We start from the raw sequence: 24610 nt of genomic DNA, 5'->3' as shown, positions 1-24610 counted from the left end.
CCTGTTTATATTCTGATGGTTATACATATGAGCAGTGGAGATCTAACAGGCTCAGACCAAGAAAATATGTCCACACTGAGAAATGCACCCAGCAACCCCCTTCTCATGCCTTGCCTTTGACCTTTCCTATGCACAGTGAACTTACTGGAGAAAAAAGATGTGACTGATTTCCCAACACAGAGAACAAGAGGAAGAAAAGGAACTGAGGCATAGTGTGCCTGGTTTCCCTATTTGTGCAATGCTGTACAGCTAGATTAGGTTTTAAAGGAATACAGTAGGAAATGCAAGCTCTTTGTTGTGATACCATTTTTGACAAAACCTCAGGTTATATTTGTGTAGTGACACCAAATTGTTTTCTTGCCTATAGATTTGCTATTCATTGCAATTTTGAACATTGATTAAACTGGACTTTTGTAATGTTCAATATTTACAGTATGCTTATGAACAATATATCCAGACTTGTAAAAATGTCAAACAGCCTCTGACCACTATTCCCTTCTTTTTTGCATAGTGTCAAAAAAAATCCCCCATCCCCAAGAAGTGCTGGCTGAGGGGGCACATAACGTACAGATGGGCACAAGAGCCCAAAAAGTGCTGCCAGACATAGCTATTCCCTATGATAAATATTGCCCTGTAATGCTTGCAAGGACTGAAAATTTATAAACAATAACTTGCAGCCTGCACAGAGAGTAAATTAAAGCAATTGATTGAATAGATATGGCTAAAAAATCATAGGCACACTCCATATAATCAAAAGTCCATAAACTCCACTATGGTGGAACTCCCATGTAATGAAAGGTAAACCTATGCAGGACTTCTCATACATTCCCTATGATTATTTAATTCCCTATGTTTATTTAATACAGTGCTTGGGTTTTACACTGCTCCTGATAAATGAAAGCCATCATATTGTTGCCATGGACTGCCCCTAGCTTAGGACTTTCCAAAGGAATAACTTTATGGGTTACTGCATAAACATGGGTTTGATGCACAGAGCCCCTGACTGCAACACTGTGTTGCTGAAGATGGTTTTAGGATGCGCTACAAAAGTTTCTGAGGCAGAGTCAGCAGTGCATTACACACTGACTCATTGTGCTGTGTCTTGATTCAGTGACACTGGGAAATGTAGACACATCTATCCCATGATATATTTAAGGGGTAACTTCCAGTAAAAACAGATATTTAAGCATCTTTGAGTGCTGATGTGTAGAGCATTAATGAAACTAATTGTAAAGCTAATAGTGAGCAATATTAGTTTCTTATGAAATGAAGAAAAAATAACCAAACTAAGTGGACAAAGACACAATATTTTAATTGATATCTATAAATCCTACAGTTTAGGGGTTTTTTTTAAGTCATCTGGCTGACAGCATTAGTAGTATAAGACACTGTAAATAAAGACATTGCTGCATCATGATATCAAAAGTATCCACCCAGAGAAAGCTTTACAGAGAATCACAGTGGCTTTTGCCTTAAGGTTTTGCTCTGCTGTGTGAACCCCTGAGATTTCATCTGAATGAATATTTTGAGAATTGCCTATTTCTAAATTTGCCAATTATATTTGTAGGAGCTGATTTTTTTCTGACTTAAATTATATATATTTTCTTTAGATCAAGAAAATCCTATGTCTCATAAATATTTCATTAGAAAAATAAAAACATGCGACCTTGTTTTACAGATAAGGTGTCAAGGTTTTAGGAAAAAAAAATTGCCAGGAAGAAGTTGAATTTCAGAAAGAAAATCAGTGAGGAAATTCAGAATAACGTAACTTGCTTAAAGGTAAAAAAGAAATACATTATATCCACATTTATATACTTAGAGAATTTATGCAATTCCCATAATTATATATGGAAATAAACAGTTATTATAGACTGCTAATGCAAATGTGTGAGTAGTTGAAAACACATATACACATTTTAGCATAACAGTGTGTTGGAATTCATATGCAGATTGATATTTATATTTCTATTTGCTAATTTACAAACAATATTTTGTCACTGCTGTATAAATATATGTGTGTGCATGTAATACTAACATCCAAAGCTATATTTCAAAGTGTATTTGTTTCATAACGATATGCAGCAAAAAAATAAGTTTGAACTATTTAAATATAAATTCAAATCTGCGGATAAAAATGCATATTACAGCAACTGTTTGGAATTGTTGATCTTTCTCAACATATTACTATTGCTGGTAATGGGTTGTACTTTGTGAAATTTCAACTTTCTGAGTCAAGGGGTTAACATTTAATCAATAGTTCTCACTGTTATGGGCTCTTCTGGGAAATACTAGGTTGTGATGTATGCTATGCATCATGAAGCAGGAGTTAGAGCCTGGTAGAAAAATAATCTGATTGCAGAGTTTCACTGACAGTGCTACTCATACATTTTCTGTATGTCATTATTTTCCATAAAGTCCACATAAAATTGCCATGGTCTTTTCCATTATAGTGTCTAAAAGATGTTACATACCAGAGTGTTATTGTGCTCCTGTGAAAACCCATGCCAGGTTCCCATTGGGAGTTACTGGGGGCTGCTGATAAATTGGAATGTAATGAACTGGCTCTCGTATTTTCCCAGTTAAACAGTAGGTATGGGGGCTCCTTACTGGAACGCAACTGGAAAAACTGTGTGTTCTCATCTTATTAAAATACAAATACTGGACAGAAGAAAAATCCTTCATCTAAATATTCTGAAGTCTTCATGAATTGTAATTCTGGGGTCATAAATTAATAGATTTTAGAACCAAAAAGCAAAGCTATGGTTACTTAATGAAGGAGAAGTGAGAGGTGACAGTGGTAAATAATCCTTATTCATAAGAATATCTAGTCTGTTCTCTGAGTTGGATACCAAGGGATTATTCCTGAGTCATGTCATGCAGTCCTTGCTGTACAGAAGACAATGGGGCTCACAAGCCTGTGCACATAACCAAACTGAAGGCTGGACAATATCTGGACCAAAGCACAGTTTCATGGCCCAGTGTGGTGGGACAGACCTAACAGCCTCATCGAGCCATTCCTGCTTCTGCATGGCTTGATGAGCAAGGCATGGCAATGACAGGGAGTTTTGCTGAAAAATACTCAAGAAGTCCCAACAGGTTATGTGAAAGAGCTGATCTTTCCTAAAAACATTTTTTGTCAGTTAAAACTTTCATGATAACATACATCTCTTTTTCCTTCTCTCTGAAAGATATTAACACCTCCCTGCTGCTTCCAAGATGAATTTTCATGTTTTGTGTTCAAGTCTGATGTTTTACAAAAAGAACACATCTTCCTATTGGGCCCCTCTTGCCCACATGCTCACAGGGGTCAGAAGGAGACCTTGTCACTCCCTTGGCCTGGCCTTTTTCAAATGGGAAGACCTGAAAATTTTTGAATGGGAAGACCTGAAAATTTCCATGTTCTGGGAGGGTTTGAAGACCACTGTGAACAGTGAGTGGAGATTACAGGCAGACCCATCTTCCTAGAAAAAGAATTGTTGGTAATGGTTTCCCCAGAAAAGTTTATTTCTGTTCTTTTTTTCTTACACCTATTAGAGTACTGAGCAGACAGTAGCAGTAAATGGAATCTCATTTATTTTTTGTTAGGATCCATGCTCAAAAATTTTGCTTTCTCTAAGATGTAATTCAGGCAGAGAAAATCCCATCAACAGCACTATATGTGTGTCTTTTGCTGTTTTACTCTGGGGTTTCGTAGGTGAAATGATAACACAGAAGAATTGTGTGTTACTTATGTGTTATCTTTAATTACAAACATGCTTGCTATTCCCCTCACAACTTTGCAAGAACAGCTAGATAAAAGAGAAAACAGATCCCTCTTTCAGTATGTTTGTGGCAGTTTTTATACTGCAAGGAGCAATGGCAACCAGCAATGTATCTGTTTCAAGGAGGTATTCCTGTTTAGCACACATGTCACTAAACCCAGCCATCTAACTTGAAGGAATCATTATTTTGCTACATAACTTAAAAGAGACCAGCCCCAGTAAATCAGCTATGCACCATGCATGTATATGCTTTTTTTTACTGCCTGTTTGGGGGGAATTTATAGAGTAGTTCTCCAATAAATAACTTAATTACTGAAACGTAAAGGCTGCCAATGTGTTGCAGTGTAGCAATATTGTTCCAAAAGGAGGCTACATCTTCCTTACCAGAAAAATATACGCTTGAAAAAGTACTGCATTTTTAGGTTGCATGCAAATGAACTGCTAAGGAATACAGAAAATTTCTTGTTTTCATACAATCTTTTAGTTTTCACTATACCCTTACATTACCCACTTCAATTTTCCTCCATTGAGGTACAGGCTACAGGTAGCAGAAATGATGCGCAAATGCAGGAGAGACTCTGTCCTGTGATTTTTATGTCCTTATGTCCTAACTCCTGACCCATGGAGAGACTCTTAAAAATCAAAACAAACCAGACTGCATGTGGGATGATTTGATATAACAATGTATGGTTCACAAAACAGCTTTGAAATATGGAAAAAAGAGTGCCACTTTTGGCACAGCTCTGTCATTCTTACCTCTGTATAGTCTTCCTCAATTGAGAGCTTATACACATGCTCATCTTCCTCTCTCCATTTTAGAGTCAATGTCAGTAAGCATGAATTAATTTTTATTTTAGTTAGTGAGATGTGTCTGCTCTAGACTCAGGTCATACTGATAGGCTGTGGATGCAAGTGATTTGTGTCTGAAGTACTTAAGTAGTGAATGCTAAAGTGCATAGAATAAAATTCATGGAGTAAAAAGTAACTGTATTTACTTTCCTGAGTTCATGCTGAACCATTCCCTAATCTGTTAATGCTTCATATTGCTTGTCATGGGACAAACATATTTGACAGTCTAAGCAATAAACCCAGCAAATAGAGCTTAATGGTCTGTCAGAACTGGGAGCACAGGCTCAGGTCTGGTGCAGCTACCTCAGCATCTCCTCCTGCCAAGGCAAAGCCATGGTGTGTGGAGTCTTAATGAATCAGGCAAAGCACAGTGACAAAGCTCCCTTTCACACTGATGATGCAGAATTGGAATATTAAACACCAATGCCCTGATTGCCTCTCCATGGGCATTAAAAATCTCACTGAATTTTCTCTGATATTTCTCTCTGGCCTTGAGGTCATCCTTTACCTTGGCATTACTCTTTGAACAGAGAGTGTTGCTTCCTATTTTTTCCTCTGACATCAGACAGGCTTTTACTCCACAGTTTTGCTCTGTAACTTATTCCAGGTACAGAGCACAGAATACAATCTCACCTGAGAATATGAGCCTCACATTCTTCACCTTATGCCATGTCCAGCAAGACACAAATCAGGAAGCATTTTTCAAATTTGACAGAAAAGAGGTTGTCATCTGAACATCCTATCCAGTACTAATCACAATTCATTGACATTTCTTTCCGAATAGAGTAAGACAAAACAAAACAAAACAAAACAAGCAGATTCATGTGATAAAGATTCAGTACAAGGTAGTAATTTACTTCAGCTACTGACTATATTCAACTTGATTTAAATATCTTAATATTTAATTATCTACATTCATCTTACTGAAATGCACATAAAGGAACATCTTCAAAGAAATTCACTTTGAACATTATTTACAGACAAGGTGACAGCTGTCTAATTCATTCTCTTGTGCCAAGGGAGAACAGCAAAGTGATGTAAAAAGGTTTTGAACTGTATTATTTAATTCACATAATAAATTTCAAGTAGAGTCATGTGGTAGGGTTCTGTGTGGTTCACTGCCTTTCTACCGATTGTCGTATTAGATGTTTGCACATCTATGTCTGGCCCACAAAAATGATTTCTCTAGCTGTCTTGAGTAAACTTTCAACAGCAAAATAGTGTGCTTTTACAGGAGTGTGTATTCCTCTGGTGTGTGTGTGTGTGCATATTCAGCATGAAACATTCTCGAAAGCACAATACTGTTTCAAAGGCCTTAAGGCAGAGGAATGTTAATGTGATTGCTTTCAGTGCTGATTGTGTACTCTGCACTGAGCAAGTTCTGTTCTGCCCTGAGCTGCTTATTGACCAGAGCCTGACGGCAAATGGCAGGAAAACAATACTGCAGGTGGGTAGATAGAAAGACCTCTTGGGCTTCTGTCCAGTAATGATGGGATGCAAATGTTATTTGTAATGAAAAGAAAAACCAAAACAAACCACTTTTGGCTTTGATTCTCTGCATAAAACAGGGTTGGGAGTGCTTTGCTCTGCAATTTCTGTAATCCTTTTAGCACTGAGCTGTGTAATGCTGGTCTTTCATTAAAATACTCTTGAGGATAAGGAAGAGCAGTTATACTCCTGACCTTACCAAATTTAGCATTTTGGAGAGAGAATTCAAACTTTAATGTCAAATAGCTGTTGTGTCAGGCCAGAGAGCAGTAAGTGAAAAGAAGACTGAAAAGCTGAGATGTAAAAAGGTTAAAAACTATGTTTCAGCAATAAGGCTCTGCAGAAACTGATTGCTCTGATGTAGATTAAGCTGTACACTGACCTTTCAAAGAATAAGCATTTTTCTCAGCTGTCACTGTATGAATGCACGAAACAAGCAATATCATTAGGGAAGACACCCAGGCTGGTAGACTTTGAAGAGATTATGTCAATGAGTCATGACCCACCCATTCAGCAAATGAAATGAAGGTTAGAGCTTGTACATACAAAATTAATTTGACTGAAAAACTGCAATTATGTTTCTCTCTTAAAAATATATTGGTCATAAAATCTGGGATTATTTAAAGCTTGTGTACTCAAATATATATAAATATATATCTATATAAAGGGCTAAAATCAGCTAATGTCAACTTCTCCAGCCTTTTGCACCTACATGTGCTTCCAACTCAGTGGGAGACAGCATTCTTAGCCTATGAAAATTATGATTATTTTAGACATTTTGCATTTTGCATCTGGCAAATGATATTTAAGAAATAGTCTCTGCATGGTGCTAGCAACATCCAATCATTCTTAGCACTTGTTAAATTGAGCCATTCTGGGAAATTTTCACCATTCTTTACAGAAAAATATGACTGTATGACTGCTGTTTTGAGTCCCTAGTAGAAAATGTGACACTAGGAAAGCATGAATTCAAAAAGGTTTGGGCTGTGCCAAATTAGAAATTGCACTGGGAAGAGTGTGGTCAGCAGGTAAAGGGACGTTATCTTTTCCCTCCACTCTGCCCTGGAGAGACTGCAACTGGAGTGCTGTGTCCAGTTCTGGGGTTCCCAGCTCAAGAAACTTGAGGAACTTCTGGAGTGGTCCAGCAGAGGGCTAAAAAGATGACTATGGGACCAGAGCACTTCACTTATGAGCAAAGGATGAGGGAGCTGGGCCTGTTTAACCTGGAGAAGGGAAAACTGAGAGGGGACCTCAGCTTTCAAGGTCCATCAGTGTCAGAAGGGAGGGTGGCAGGAGGATGAAGCCAGGCTCTGCTCTGTGGTATCAAGTAATAGGAAGAGGCAAAGGGGAGAAACTGGTGCACAGAAGGTTCCAGCTGAATATGAGGAAAAACTTCTTTACTGTGAGGGTGACCAAACACTGGATCAGGCTGCCAAGAGATTGTGGGCAACTGCTTGAATATCTCCCTCTCTGGGAATATTCAAACCCCACCTGGATGTAATCCTGTTCAACCTTCTTTAGCAGGGTGGTTGTGCTAGATGATCTCCAGAAGTCCCTTCCAAACTCAATTATTATGAGGTTCTCTGATTCTGTGAATCTGGGGGATTATTTTTTCTTTATGAGCTGCAGTTGTTTATAAGACTCCCACCTGGAGCACTGTGTACAGTTCTGCTGCTGCCAACATAAGGAAGTGTTGGAGAAGTCCAGAGGAGCACCATGAATTTGATAAGATGATGGGAACATGTCCCCTACAAAGTCAAGCTGAGAAAGTTTGGGATGTTCAATCTGGAGAAGAGAAATTTGTGTGGAAACCTCATAACAACTTTTCAGTACCCAAAGGGGGCCTACAAGGAAGCTGGAAAGGGACTCTGCATCAGGAATTGTGGTGACAGGACCAGGAGTTAGGGGCACACGTTAAAAAAGGGGAAATTTAGGTTGACTATCAGGAAGAGATTCTCTACTCTGAGAGTAGTGACATACTGACCCAGGTTGCCCAGGTAGGCTGTGGATGCCCCAACACTGACAGTGTTTAAGTCCAGGATGGATGGGGCTTTGAACAACCTGATCTAGTGGGAAGTGTCCCCACACTTGGCAGGGAAGACTGGAACAAGGCAATCTTTAAGGTCCCTTTCAAGCCTTTACATTCTATGATTCTATGATACAAACCTCAGATGAGCTAGCAGCTCAGATTGAAAGTGTTTCTACCCTGCAGGAGTACATTTTCATGGCAAAAGGTGTAGCACATGCATGTTTTTTTGGCACAACACCAAGCAGGAATTAGTCTAACTACACAGACCAATAAATGAGGGGATGATGGGTGAATTTCAACACTGAAACACTGAACAAACCTTCCAGAAAGCCTCAGCTCTTGGGGAGCTGAATACACCTTTGTGTAAACACATTTTTGCTGCACCAGAACACAAACTACCAATATTAAAGCTAGATTTTGTATATTTATTCTAGCTGCAGTTGGAGCAGACATTGCTTGACACACATGGGATTGGTGTGTGAGCTGTTGCTGACTGGAGGGATCTCATTTGTTGAATGTCTGGGTTAATATAGTAGTCAAGCAAAGCCCCAGACTCAAAAAGTGGCAAAACATAGGAAATCAAAGCCTTTTCTTCCATGCCTCTTATGCAACAGGGAAGAAATGGTAAATATGCAGCTTTCTACAAACAGTCTTTACAAACAAGACAGGTACTTCTGCTCATGAAAAGCGCAAATAACCAGAAAAAAAAATTACTTTTCTTACCCAACTCCTTCATCTGTGCTTGAAACTTAAAATCAACCTAATCCCTAGTTGATCACAGCCCTCCAAATCACTTCACATATGTCAATCAAGGTTATGTAAGCTACAAAGTGCAGACTGACAGCAGGAATTTTACATGCTTGACTCAATCTCTTTGAAAAGTGTTATTGATCTGGGTGATTCTAGCATCAGCCTTTGTTACACCAAGTTTGGAAAAAAGGAATGATAGGGGAAGACACTGTGTGCTTCCTGCTAGTTACTCTTCTCCCATTCATTGTGGCTGGGAGATAGTGTGCTCTTCACTGATCAGCTTTATCAAGTCACCAGCATTGTAACAAGTTGGATAGAAATATTCTCCCATTTTAAGTGTGTCCCTCCTTAGGTCATGCTGTTCTGTAGACAAGGGCTTTTTTTGATTAAGCCTAAGGAAAGATTGTTTTTCAAGTTTCACTGCATGCATAGCTATTGATGACACAGGCCTAACATGAGAAAAATTTTGTTACATAGGTGAATATTAGGAGCTGTCTGTACCCTTAATATCCATAAATTTTTGCAAATGAGAAAAAAATAGCTAAATATATATCCTATTCATATGTTTGACTTTTGAAACTCTGCAAAGTTGCATAATAAATCTGGAGATCACTGATCACAGAGCAGAAGTTCATGGCCTTAAGGATTATATTTCTCTTCAATAAGGAAGGGGTTATAGCACCATTGCAACATTCTCAGGAGTTCTGGTCAGGGGGTTGCTCTTCTCATTCACATAGACTAGTGATATCCATGATGATAGCTCATTTTCTGCCTGCTCACTGGCTTTGTAGCAAATGTGTCATCAAACAGCATGCATAATTATGCTTTTATGTCCATTATATATATATATATATACATATCATTTTATCCATTCTGTATAATATTTGCCACATGACATTTTAATGTGGACCATCATAAGCCACCTTCATTTCCATAAGGGGATCCTGTTAAGAAACTCTAATCTTGTGATAAGTTCATGATCTCTGTTTTCACTTAGTCCATTATTCATGCTCCCCCACACAATGTTGTCTTTCCTCTTTTTCTTCTTTTTGATTTCTTCAAGAGACACAAATGAAAGGACCTTGTGCTGTTACATTCTGACATTTAGCATTCCTAATAGTCCATCTTGCATATAGACAGCAACAGAATTTGCTTTCTCTTGGATCACCTCATTTACATTCCCTATTTGTTTGTCATTGCCTTACACAAGCACGCAAGGTGAGAGGCTTTCCTTGACATTCCTCTTGGGGTAATGAGTCTCATTGTCTTTTGCTACATTTTGTGCCCCTGTGACTAAGTCTGAAATGAAAGCTGAGATTCATGGTGTACTGTCCTTGTCTACTTGGCTGCAGAAATCTGAACATTGGAATCTACATCCTGAGGCAATTTAAGGGAACTTTTGCCAGAGCATGACTGCCCTCTTACCAGTTCAGATAGCCCAGAGGACCAGAAAAGACCTTTCACAGATCTGATTGTCATGGAATTTAGACTAATTTCAGTTTCCTAACAGTTTCATCCATATAGAGGTTCACTGCTCACCCCTGTCCTCGAAGCCCATCAGTCTGAAACTTTGTCCTTCTAGACTGTGTGTCCTTCCAGACTCCAATATACAGAGACTTGCTCATCATATTATACACAAGAGTTGTTGGAGGGGTTTCAGAACTATGACACTTAAGAAAAAGACTGGTTTTTATTCTGCTGAGGTTAATAGCTTTGCAGAACTCATAAAAGCATTCACAATTGTTCTTGACTGAATCATCATAACAGCAAGCAGGTGCTTATGTATAATCATATGTTTTGGGAACTGTCTCAGATCATTTGTCTGGCTCAAAGGATGCACCTCACAGCTATTTGTCTGAAAGACATAAAATGACTCAAATTGGCCACTTGGCTTTCATTTCTACCAGAAACAATGTGAAATTCAAGATCACTTTGTTGTTTATACATCTTAAGCAAGAGACACAGAAATGGCACTTTTAAATGTCAGAAGTGGTTTCTTTTCTGTTAATGAGTAAAAAGTCCCTCTACCTTTTCATCCTTATTCTGCAAAAAAATTGATTTGTTTCATGGATATAAATGTATAAAGGTTCTTTCTGACCTCTAATAGTTTTCACCTGACTTCAGGCATCTTAACATGAAGATTATAATTGGTAAACAAACTCATTGACAGAAAATCCAGTGATATATTTACTTTATTTATATTTATTTTAAAATATACAGTGATATTTTTAAAATAATAGAAAATCCTAACTTTGTTGCATGATTTTAATATAAAAAAAGCTCATTCTTTTATTTAAATTAAAAGTTAAGAATAGTTAAATGTTTCTCTTTCAACTGTCCATATCCTCATTGAAGAAATCTCACTTTCTTATACTGCTGCTTCTGGACTTATATCTATGTGGTTTAGATTCTTCATATCATTGTTTCAATTATTTTTAATTCTTTTAAGTGATACCAGTAAGATACCACTTTCAAATAGAGTAGTTCATAAAAAAAGAACCCCCACAATTCCACAACTGCTTCTTTTTTTCACAAAAGTTTGCCTAGTTTCTCCTACTACAGTAAAGATGTGCAAAGTAGTGAAAGAAAGACTAGGACTTGATTGATGACATTTCACACTCTTTGCATAGTCAAACTGTAAAGGCAACACAAGATCAGGGGACAATACTACCAGGAGGAGTGCAACAGCTTTAAAACTGCTTTGCAGTTTGTTTTCCATAACCAGTGGTCACAGCACACCTGGTAGATAAGGCCTCCTTACTCCTCTGAGCAGCCTATGTTACTGCATCTCCTTCTTCAGAGGCTGAAACAGTAAAACAGTTTTCTACTGTAAAAAAAAGAAAAAAAAAAGCAACAAAATGGAAAGAACATACAGTGCTCTCCAGAAAATGGGAAATTTTTCCTGGGCTTTTTTATTCCCATTTGTTCCTTTGCCCTTAATACTTTAATACCATTTCCTTGCAGCAGAGAATCAAACTGCTAGAAGAAAAGCTTCCAGAACATTCTTCCAAGTCTCCAGGAAAGGCTGATGACTATCAAGAAAATGTCTTGTTTTCTTTATGACTTTTCTTTTTGCTTTGGGATCAAAACTTGATTTCAAAGTGCATCTATGAAGTTATATCTGACATCTCAGTGAAATACCTGGGAGGGCTCTTCAATGTCAATGAATTGCATGTGAGACCTAACAAGTGCTGTGTGTCTTGTTTTGATCAAGCTGTACAATGTATTGTACATTGATTTAGCAACTGAAGTAGGACTTGTGTGATTAATTCCAGAAATTTTTCTGAAGTGCCAAAGTGTCCAAAGTCAAATGTTGCTATACTAAATCAGTAATACCTCTCTGGTAATTCAGTGTTTTTACATTTTTCTTTTCAGATATGTGCAGACGAAGGCAGATTTCACACTTTGAAAGTAGAAAACTTTTGTTATAACAACTTTTCTCAGCAAAACTGATTGCCTTTGGAAGGTGCTATATTCATGTGTCTCTCCACAGATTAATTCTCTTGGATCTTATCAGCAGTGGCAAAAGAAAATGGAATTTCTATCTTCTTTACTGTAATGTAGGCATGCCTAAGCATTGCAACTACTATTTTTTCTAGCCCTTTAAGGATAAATTATCAAGTGGTAAGGAAATACTGACCTCGTTTGCATTAGGTTTAGTTCAGTATTGGTATTTTTAGTAGGTGAAAAATAGTCTCTTGTACTGAGATTTTCCGGGGAATGAAAATCTTCCAATATACAAATTTGCAACCCAGAGAAAGGTAAATGCAGTTTTCATTTCTTCTTTCTCTACTGTGATAACTAAGACACCAAATATATTTCATCCTTTCATGTGGCTTTTTTTTCCTATATGCTGCTTATGCTCATCGTCCAACTAGGGAAAGATAGTCTAGCCTGTTATTAACTATTCATGGAATTCACAGTAGAATCTAATGTAAGTGTGGTGTTGCTGGGCTGCTTATTCTCAGGGAGAGGCTTTCTGCTGCCCTTTCCAGACCCAGACCTCCAGCTGACAGTGCAGTCAGCCTGCAATTGGCCATAAGCAGGTGTTCTGAGAAACCCGGAGCAAGTCAATAAACAACTGGAATTGAACCTAGACTCTGAAGAAACAGATAGCTCAGGGTAGTGCTTCAGCAGTGGTGTCTGAGCACAGCAACCCAATTCCTCTTTGTAATGAATGACCAGAAGGGAAGTAAAATGGATGCTGAGCAAAGTAGGAAAAGAACAAAAAGTTCTCCAGAGATTTGGATGTCAAATTAATGTATAAGGGAACTCTTACAATACATCTTGTTTAACTGGAATTAAACTTATCTTTAAGGACATTCTCTTACTTGCACTCTCCTAAGAATGACTGATTATCTTTATTTAGTATCATATTATAAGATATCTACTTAAACCAGCTATTAATTAGTTGCAGAAGTATACTGTAAGTAGCTTTTAATGAATGGTACTGATATAGATAAATATTTGTATACTCAATAGATCGACTGAAAGTTTAAGGAGGAGAAAGGCTCTGGTCAATATCTGCAAGACCAGTCAATGTTTCTTTAATTATAATTTTGGAGGGATTCACATCACTTGTTTTTAAAAGGTGAGATGACCTGTTCCAGTGATGAATCTAGTCACACTGGCTTACTGTATGCTCATCTCTGTAAGTACATAAGAGTTAGGTTTGCCTGAACTGAGTTTTCTTTGTAGTTTTCCTCAAGAGATTAAAGTGCCCTGCATAGTAAGAATCAATATATGACATCTTTCATGGGAACTGGGCTTGATAGAATATTTATTAGAAATTAGTGACTGGAGTAGTAGAAATCTGTCCTTCACAGCTAAAGGTGAGCAAATGACTGTGCAAATAGACTGCAAATGCTTTAGGAACCACGCCAACAAAACTCTTCCCCATGACCCACAGCCTTAAAGCCATGACAAAGGCCTAGGGTCCTTGAATATGCAAAAGAGGGCAGGTATTTGGATGTGGAAAATGGTTTTGCCACGTCAGCTTGTACCAATTGTGCCAAAAAAGCTTCTGGGTCTGGTTTTGGACCTCATAGTTTAAAAAAGTACTGAAGAAATTCCATGCATCTCACCGGTGATCCAAAAGTCTTCTGACAACGGAAAACACAGAAATTTAAATCTCATTAATTTGTCCAGAGGACACCAACGTAAGCTTTTATTTCATGGCATGCATGCCATTCTGAAGAGAAAATAGTCTCTGCTAGTGAGAATTACAATGTGCTGGAAAAAGGCACTGTAAGAACAAGCACCCAGAAGTTAAACCTGCCGATTCAAATCCTTCCTGCAGAAGGAAGGCACACAGGTGTTCAGCATGCACTGGAAGAAGCTGCTGAAAGAAGTGCTGAATTTTTCATTTCTTGGAGCTTTCATATCAAAACTGACTGCCTGTCTTGAATTGCCTGAGTTGAAATCACATCCTTGTGGTTCAATAAAGGCATACCTGGATGTAAGGCTTGATCAAGGATCTCCTACTAAATAACCTAGTGGTCCTTGTTGACTTTAAAATCAGGCAATCTATTTCTTCTACAGGCTGAAGGGAGAAGAAAGAGATAAAGATTATTTCCATATTTTCATTTTGGGAAGGTGCTCAGAGTAGTGTGATGCTGTGGTGTATATATAGATAGATGGACAGATGAGAATTGATGACTTCTTACCTTGATAAGAAAATTCTCATACTTGCAATATGATTAAAGAAACATCAAAATAAAATAGATTAATTTTCCTTTAATTATCACAGTTTCTACAGCTGTTGAGAAAATTATATCTTCTTTAATATGCCAAATTTCATATTATAACCAACAGATAACAAGGGAATAAGGGTAATTGGAATTAAATTTATACAGTGGAGAATTCTCCAGTTTAATGTTGTCTAAATGAGTTTTTACATATTGAAACTGCTAGAAACTCACATGTGAATAAAAACTGTTAAAGAAAAAGAAGAGGAAAGAAAAGTAGGATATCAAGTAAATACAGTTCCAGGAAACTTTTCAAGTAAAATGTGCAATGCAACTGGCAGCTCCCATGAAGTTCCACTACCGTTGATCAGTGCTCAGTTAGTATAAGTTAAGTGCCAACACTGATAAGGAATAGATAAGTCTCACAAAACATAATTCTCCTGGGTGACAGGTTATTTTCCTCCATGACACCAATCCTTTATTTCTTGCAAGATGAGAAACTTCAGAGGCAGCTCAGAGGAGAGACAGGAACAGCAATTCTCTCAGAGAACAACCTATTTTGATGCTGGTATTTGTTTCAGGTCAGCACCAGTCATGTTCAGAGCTCCCTGCTGTGCAAAGCTTTCCCACAGAAGCATGGAAAGTGACCTTACAGAGTTGGTCTTACAGCTGAAATCACCAAGATACAGGGTAGGCAGTGAAGGGACCAGAAGCTGAGGTGACTTGCTTGAATACCAAGTGGAATTGGATTCAATCCTGTGACTGGGATTCTGAGCACAGTGTTGTTTGCTCTCCCTGGGAACTGGGATGTGAATCACCACTAAAGTCTAAGACAAATCCCAAGAGCACAGCTTCTGCTAGTCTGCAGCATCTTCCTGCTGAGGCACCTGGGGTGTCCTCAGCCAGCCAGCCAGCCACCTACCACATAGGGAAAAAACATGTCATGATCTAGTCTTTTCCAGTTTTTATTGCTGAAGAAAGTGTTATCTTGGGCAAAATCATAGCTGCATGAATATCGGTGGGAAATTTTCTGCTGACTTTGGTGGGAGCAGGGTTTTGCCTCTCAGGCTCATGAACCAGAAATAATGCAAAGATAGCTTTGAAAGTGTGGCTTTTCAGTGGCATCAGTAGAAAAGGAGCCTTTTCCTGGGCCATCCAAGATATTAACTCTTAGGGTTTGGCCAAAATACATAGACAAGTGTAGTCTTCATCTGTATAGACATCAATGGTGGGCACATCTGTATTATTACCATTTTATTTTCTTTTTCAGTATAAGAAACAAATTTCTAAGCAAATCTCCTGATTGCCCCTTCTTTCCAGCCTTTTTAATCAATTGAAGAGTGATTTTGAGCACATGAACTATGTGCTCAGAATATGTGCTCAACTATTTTGCCTTATGGGTGAAATTAAACCAAAAGATGGACATGGGGAGAGCCCTGAATGTGCTCTAAGTACTAATAGATGCTCAGTCCCCGGGGCTAGAAGAGAATTACTCCAAAATAGACCATGGTCAGAGTGTTTCTGGGTGCTGCTCTGCATCATCAAAACTCTTGCTCTGCAGATTTGTTCCTGTTGTACCATATTCCTTACTAATATAAGCACAAATACATTTTCAGCAGTTATATGTCCAGGTTAGCACTATATTGAAGCTGGTCTTTACACATGTTCTGTCTGCATGAGATCTAAAAAAATTAAATTAGTGCCCACCATAGAAGTCTTGTACCTGAGGCAGTGTTTGAGCTACATAGCTACATCTGTATGAATGACTAAGAATGACTTTAATTCATGTTGCAGCCCACATTGATTCCATAGATCTGGATATCCAAAAAGTCAGATGCTCTCTAAGTTAGGGCTCCCATAGTTCTTTAAATCATGTGATCCCAAAATCACTGGAATTATTTATATAGTCAGAGCAGAACGATGTCAAGGTCTTGCTTTTTTTGTCCAGGCAAAGACAAACAAATGAGAGCCTTGCCTTAATCCAGAGTGGGTGTTAGGTACACAGGGAACTGCTAGTGCCTGGTTTTGCCCACACTGTGCAGAGCACAAGAGGTTCATCATCTCTGTAGGCTGGCCCAAGGCAAAACTGTCATGGATTATCAGAAGAAAAATTCAGCTGATATTATATCATGGTATAACCTGAGGCAGTAATGAAAAGAACTTCCTTTTTATGTGCTTTCATTTGAATCTTGGCTTCTGTAAGAATGCACAGAAAATAGATGTTACCCTGTCACCAGATCATGACTGAGATTTTCCAAACTCAACACCTTGCTCTGTACATTGCAGGAAAATAGAGTTTGTGCTATTAGCTTCAGTATTTACAATGCTGTTACAAACACAGAAAACTAAAGGAAATAAATTCACCTACGTGGGAATAATATAGATAATTAATACTTAGCTGAAGCATATAATGACAGCTGTATCAATCTGGACTGCTAGTTGCTATGTCCATTTCATCTCTAGTTTACAGTCAATAAGGTTTCTGAATGGCATAAAATGTTCCACTTAAGGGACATGTTTTCTTGGAAGCTGTCGGATATCAAGGAAAAGAGACAACACTGCCTGGAAGGACCAGAGCTCATTCTCAAGACAGTAGGTGAAAAGATGATTTTATGACATTATATTCTGACACTGTGTGAATCAGTTTTAATGAAGGATATACTCGCTTTATTTTGCAGTGATGAATCTGGAAATATTTAATGCCCTAGGCCTGAAGGAAAAAAGGTGTTTTTTTAATGGAGTAAAAAGGTGCTGTATCTTTTTATTGAACATGAATTTGAGAACTAAAACTAGATAAAAATACTTTTGTTCCCATATTTTTCCCACAGAAACTGAATAAAAGCAAGACCGTATACTTCTTCTTTCTATGACTAGCTGGGATCTGCCTATAAATTCCTATTGTGCATGGTATTTCACTCACATTTTTCAAGGAGAAAAAGATTCCATTTCCTAAGTCATCCCAGTGTCCAAAGAGCCAGATAAATGTTTTTTTCAGAATTATGAGCTAATTAAAATCATCTAACAGCAATATAATTTAAAGGTCACTTATATACATATATATACAAAAAATGTCCAGGAGTCTTTTTAATCCACTTGTGAAGTGCAACTGTTTCTGCAGGGAGACACAACAAGAAACTAATAGTAAAATTACATGATAGTTTGAGACGGCAGGTGAATGAAGCTTCTTCCTGTCACAACTGTGTCATGACATAAGTAGAAAAAATGCAACTATCCAGTTGGAATTTGAGAGGGACATTAGAATTAACACAATTGTTTCTCTAAAGAAATGGGAGGATTTACATGTTACTGAGGAAACTAAAAATACCTTAAAGAGTCTTGCTACATATGGACTTTGGTTTTGCTATCATTGAAATAAACCATCTCTTCTCACTAGGAAGAAAGTGTGGTTAATCACCACTGCAAAAAATTCCTTCCTAACACCTTCATTTCTAAATTTGTCTTTCTAATATCACCCTATGGGTTCTGCAATCATATTCTCATGGATATTTATGCATTTCTCTCAAGCCAACATGACATACTACCTGCTCTTTCTGGTGGTAATACTGGCTGATGCTTTTATTACCCACAGTGGACTATTTCAAAATTTTGGATGCTTTGGTGTTTGGCTATGCTTTTTAAAATGTAATGATAACTGATAAGGTCATCTCCATCCTTTTATTCTTTCCACATCTTTTTGAACAATTTTGCCTAACTTATGCAACAAGTTTGGGGTTCTTTTGGCTTTTTTCTTAGTTGAGCTGTTTTCTTCCCTGGCTTTGCATTTGGTTCAAATTATGATGAATTCAATTCTCATTACAATCATTGTCATAATTGTGATTATTTGCTGAAATGAAGAACAACCAAGTGGTCCCAGAAGATTACATACTCCATTACCCAAAAAAACCCAAAACTATAATGTAGCACCATGGATAAGAACAAATAAAAAGATGAATTCTACCATGCTACCAGTGTGATAAGAAACCTCCTTCATCTCATAGTTATGATTTCTTTTTCTGAAAATATCAAAGAATAACATATAAGTTGAGTACAATTTGAAAAGTGCTCTTCCTTCAAATGTAATCCCACAGGTATGGCTCTGTAAGTACCTGATTCCACTATAAGCATCCTATGTATGAATGGAAAAGCTGTTTATTAAGCTTTTACAGTCCTTAATGTTAACTACAGCAATTAATGACTGGAACTGCTATTAGAGTTCAACTAAGGCTTTTCTAAACTAATAATGGGGCCTCATGGATATTGCTCATGACTGTCTACTGGGAATTATTTAGCAGTCATGAGACTTCTTATGTATAGCACCTCAGTTTGAACTTTCATGATTCCTCTTCAGAAAAATTAGAGATGTCCCACAAACTCATAGGACCACATCTTCCATTGGGTTTATTTTGGAAGAAAGACAGTTTTAAAGTTAACTTTGCACCCAACAAAATCAAAATGAAGACTTATAACACTGAACACATCACATAAAAATCTTCTAGATGAGAAAATTTACTTTACTTTTCACTCTGTAATGCAGAATCCCACTTGGAGAACAAAGACTACCCTCACACTAGAACCAAGCTTCAAGAACAAAACTGCTAAACTCACTCATTTCAGGTCACTACAGGCTTGGAGAAGTTTCACAACAATAAGGTAAGTTTCACAACAGTAGATCATGCCTCATCCTTTCAGCCAATAATGTTATAAATTTGCCTTTTTTATGAGCATTCCTACCATATGACTGCATTTGTTCTTAGAAGATCTGTGTCTGGACCACAATACCATAGCACAGACATCTTAAATGCATGTCTGCAAAAGATTGTGTACATACTTGTCTCCAGGCTTGTCAGTGGATTCTTGCCTTTCAATTACTTGATCTGTCAAAGCTCAGACTGTTCTCAGAAGCCTGTGTCTGCAGTTTTGGGTCCCTAATCAAACAAGAAGTTTGCCAAGGGCTCTTTGGCCATTTCCTGGATTCTCTTTGAAAACAGGACCCAGTCAATTTGATGCACTCCTGCCCTGCTCACAGCTCCCCATGAAAGTGGCTCAAACTAGTACTCAGCTCATGTTTTTTCTCAGGAGACTCTCTTCTACTGGTCCTCCAGAAATGCCTGCCATATGAGCACAATTTGGTGTGCTGAGCACATAGGTTTTAAGGCAGCTTTTTAGACAAACTACAGTAATGATGAACAAGAGCTCCCTCAAATTGGTCCTCATACCAGACATTCTTCCCACAATAAATTCCTAATAATGCCTTTTTACAAAACATTGCTTTCACAAAAAGTCACTTTCATTTATTTGGCCTAATATTTTACTTACTGTAAGCTTTCAGCCTTATATCCATACAAGTACTGAAAAAAAAACCCACCCAGAATGCCTATCACACAATGTTTTAAAACAGCACATGAGTTTTTGAATTTTAATGAAATCTGAAATCTCATGGGGTTTTTTCATAATTATATCCTCAAAAAGTGTTTCAGTGTCACCTGAAAGTAGGATTTGCTTAGTAGCCACTGTTTTATCTGCTTTGTATTCTCTTATGAAAGTGGAAGTCATGAGGTGGAAATAATCTGTTTCAAAAGTTCTCATGTAAATTCCAAAAGGATCTGTACATGTTGATCCAAAATTTTGATATTTGAACTCAAAATTATATATTTATTTATTCAAATGAAAATTTTAATGGAAAGTCTGGAAGATGCTCTAAACAAGCTTTAAATGCAATGTATAAATACAATGAGGTTTACATGGTGAAATGTGACCTGCACTTAACTCTGCACAATGGACATATATCTAAAGTGGACACTTTGCCCAGGGTGGCTTTTGTGTCCCTGAGTTTTAGTGAGTGCTCTCTTTCAATAATTGAAGTGAGGACTGCTCACAGATGCCTGATCCTAGTGTAACAGGGAGAGTCTATCCAGAGTAGGTCCTGGCTGAGTGAAATGCTGACACTGAGCTGATGTGACAAACCAAGAACTTTTCTCCCATTTCTGTGTGTTTGTCTGCACTGAGCTGTGTCATGTGGTAAGTCATGCCAGGTGAAGAATGCAGAGATTTCCCAGATGTGGGATAAGGAGATAAAACAGATGTGTCACCTTTGTTGCCTGTAATGCATCTATAAATGCACTAGCTACCTCCTCGCAATTCTGTACCAAAATTACATTAAAAAAAATAAACTGCATCAAAATAAAGCAGAAAGAAAAAGGTAATTTAGTCTAAGAACAAGTGAGTGGGCCCCAGGGTTTAATAAGATAAATTACCTGAGTTAGCACTACAAATTTCCAATGGTTTTACCAGACACTGATACTTCATTCATCGTGTATTTAGTCCTCTGCTTGTTCATTGTTCTTTTTGGGGTTTGTTGTTTTGGGTTTTTTTACAGGAGTGGTGGTCAATGGGCTTCAGTGAGGATCAGGAGATCTAAACTAAAGCTCTTGCTCTGCTGTGGATTTCCCCCATTATATTAAAAAGTCTTTTTACTGTTTAGACATCACTGCATTGAGAGTTACCACTTGGAAATACCAGTAAGTTTAAGAAGATATTGGAGACAGTCTAGCTATGATAGCACATGCAGGAGAACTTGCTTAAGGCGAGTATATTGGGTATCTTTGAAATGAATGTTTATCTGCAGGATCTTCTATCAGCAGCATTCATCAAGATTTTTGTAGTCTTAAACCAGGACAGTTCTAGGGTTTGAGAGTATACTGATTCACTAAAGATGTATTGTTAGCTTGAGAAGGATAAAAAAAAAGAATGGTGTGTTGATTACGGCAGGGAGTGACCCAGGACAAACAATTGATTTTAATTCAAGCTCTGTGAAAGAAATGATGGGCTTCTGGGACCATGCAGGGAAAGAACAAGTTGGGTTGGTTCACCTGTTGGTCTGTGTACAGAATCAGCATTTCCTACACCAAGATGGAACCTACAAATTTTCTGCTGCTCAAAGACAGGAAAGGACATTGATCTTGACATTCAGGCTACTTATAAATATGCAAATGTGGATGCCTAATTCTATCCACTCCTTTAATTTTATGGGATAAGGTTATAGACAGTGCTCCCATACTGAGACAGAGCTCTGACTGTAAGTAGGAATATTTATGAATGAAACTCTTGGCTAAATGTTCAGGAAAAGTGGAAGTTGAGCTGGAGCACACAGGAACTGGATCTCTTCAATGGCACTAAATCCAATGCAACACTTATAGTTTACATGGTCCTGAATTTCCTATCCACCAGTAATGCTGACTATATTTTTATACCAGAGCCAGATGCACTGTAGCTTTCTAAACAGGTAAAAGTGGTATGAAGAGCAGATATAGAGTACAGTATACCAAGTAATGCCCAGCATGCACTAAATACTGAGGAGACAAATTGAAAAACAATTACATTCAAATAGTATGCACAAACCTGCTCTGTTCTCACTTGCCAGCAACAAGTCCATTTAAGAAAAGCAAAGCCTCATGAAAGTCTCTTTCAGGGATGACTGCATCACCCCAATCCTTTTACTTTGCCTCTTCAAGGAACTCTTTTTCCCTGATGCGAGACGAAGAATTAATCATCCTGTTACATAAAATGCATACTCCATGGGGAAGATGCATAAAGCACACAAGAGATGGACGCATTTTTTGTAGAGTAAGGTCACCCTCAGGGGGTGAGAGCACAAGGAAAAGTGCTCACTGAGTAATTACTATTTCAGGATGCTCTGGAGAATTGCAGGCTTGATACTATCTGAAAGAGCCTATGATTTTCAATTAACCCTTAGCTCCTTTAGATTGGTAATTACCTCAGTATATGTTGGGGAGCAGAGGAATTGGAAATGGTTTCATTTGCCTGGTGGTCAATGTCTGCCACAGGTGTGAAATCCAGGCAGGGCTCTCTTGAACTGGTTGTCAAGAGCAGGAGATTCTCAGATCTTGAGAAGACCTCTATTGCAAGGTCAGGAAGAGACAAGTAGAGAGCAAGCTTCAAACTTATGATCTTATCTGTTTCTAGCTAGGTCTGAAAATGCCTGTCAGTATTCTACTGACCCAGTGATGCTGGCAGGGTGAAACCTGTGCTGGATTGCAGTGAGGTTTAGGGGACAGGAGCAAATGTTATGTAAATTCAGTACATGCTGAGGCAGCAGGCACCGTCAAGGAAACTAAGGTATGATGAGTAAAAATATAAGATGAGAAGATTTTTGAGTTCAGAAAGGGGATGAAAAAGAGGATATTCTAAGGTGTGTCAGGTTATAAAGGCTTCACTTTGTTTTAATTATTGCAAATTAAATCTCTGCAATTGGTTATTACACACATACTATTGTTTTAATTAAGTAATTAGGGAGTTTGATGAAGAATACAAGGATTTTGGCGTTTAAAGTATTCTGGAGAGTGTATAGGCAGGGGAGTCTTTTTTTCTCACGTGTCTCCATACTATATAATGATTAACCTTGAGTGAAATGTTACAGGAAGCACTGAGAGCTTTTATTCATGAGTCACAAGCAAAAACCTGACCCAAAAGCTCTTTGAAAAAATTCTGCAAGGAGAGAACTTTGTCAGCATGAAGCCTGTAGCACTCAGGTCAAAATGTGCATTCAGGTGTCAGGTAAGGTGTGGCAAAACAACATTTATCTCTTAAAAGACCAGACTTAATGAGAAATATCCATAGGAATAAGCAGAACTTCTGTGTTACAATGTGTTGAAGAGATAATGCAGTTGCATTTAGGTTATGTGTGACATAAATTTCAAATTTCACACTGAGAGGTCTTGAAACAAAAAATAGAGTATGAGAAAATGAATACAGCTATCCTCATAGCTGTTGTTCTCCCATATCACTCACTGTGCAAACTTATGGCCTCCTGCATGTAATATCATGGGATTTTCATAGAAAGGACAAATACAACCCTATGGGAAAAATACATCATGCTCGCTCCCTCTTGAGACAGCAATTGGATTTGTCTTGGAGAGGGGAAAACCAAGGTCCTCAGGTTAGCACCAGTGCAGAATGTGCCCATAGAAGTCTTAAGGTAACTGCATGAGAGCTGATAACATTGTTCAGCTGGGAGAGTCCTTCAGCTTTTTGAGGTATAAAGAGTAATTCCATCCTAAATAACATTAACTACCTAAAATCTCTTCAAAAGTGTATCCACTCAAATGTATGAATACTGAATAAGCAATATAAACTCTGTGCTGGTAGCGTGCATTTGGTAGCAATCTAGTTTGTTATTAATGAATCAGTATATTTTGCTCAGTGGGGCACAAAGACACATTTAATCTTGAAATATCATTAGTGTTGTGTTATTTTGTGGCACATTTCACCTCAAAGATTACTGCATTCACTTCATCTTGAGTAGAAGGTCTAATCCATCAGTTAGTGCCATCTCATTATAGCTCCATCAGAGGCACCTAATGACTATGGATACCTAATACAAGTTTGCAGGTGATTTCAGAATGTGACTCAATGCACTTGGGAGGCATGAACAGCTCTCTTATATCTGAGGAAACTAGGAAGAAAGGGAGAAAGAAAGAGGAGCTTAAAAAAAGGAAACAAAAAGAATAACTCTCTGACTGCTGGAAATGAGTATTTTAAAATGACAATGTATCCTTCCATAATTAAATATTTAGATAATCTTTTATAAATGAATGTGTATTTTCTGTTACAAGTATGAAACTACCTAGCAATTATAATTATGTTTATTTATATCTATCTTTATATTACCAATTTTATCTCCAGATCCATGTTGATATATACTATATACACAAACACGTGGCTATAAATGCGCACATTCTTAGAATGTGTAAATACATAAGAATTGCATTTTTTAGTCACCACATACAGCCAGTTCTATGCTGGAATTAATTTTCTATTGTAGCTAAACAAAAAGTATTCAGAAGAAGAGGAATTGACTGTTGAGTCAAGGAAAAGGCAGAATGTTAAATACTGAAATAAGATAGACTGCTATGGTCAAAGCACTGCAGAAACATCAGTGTAGTTACAAATAGCCTGCTACAGTCCAGTTTCTTACTTTCATTAGAGATTACAATTCTGTGAGAGTAAAATTTATCTCTGTAGTGCAG

At 37.7% G+C, this 24610-nt stretch overlaps 1 long non-coding RNA gene across 2 annotated transcripts in view; it reads left to right on the top strand.

The window, feature by feature from the left end:
- The first annotated feature begins 5973 nt into the window (after positions 1 to 5973).
- The window catches only part of LOC119700505, a 40724-nt gene continuing 22087 nt past the window's right edge, over positions 5974 to 24610 (top strand). For both annotated transcript variants that reach the window (XR_005256792.1, XR_005256791.1), the window contains exons 1-2: positions 5974 to 6057; positions 19099 to 19214. This is a non-coding gene — a long non-coding RNA (uncharacterized LOC119700505). The remainder of the gene's footprint in view (positions 6058 to 19098; positions 19215 to 24610) is intronic.

The sequence above is a fragment of the Motacilla alba genome, chromosome 4 (assembly GCF_015832195.1).
Source record: "Motacilla alba alba isolate MOTALB_02 chromosome 4, Motacilla_alba_V1.0_pri, whole genome shotgun sequence".
Lineage (NCBI taxonomy): Eukaryota > Metazoa > Chordata > Aves > Passeriformes > Motacillidae > Motacilla > Motacilla alba.
The sequence above is the reverse complement of the archived record's forward strand: the minus strand, read 5'-3'. Positions and strand labels throughout refer to the sequence as shown.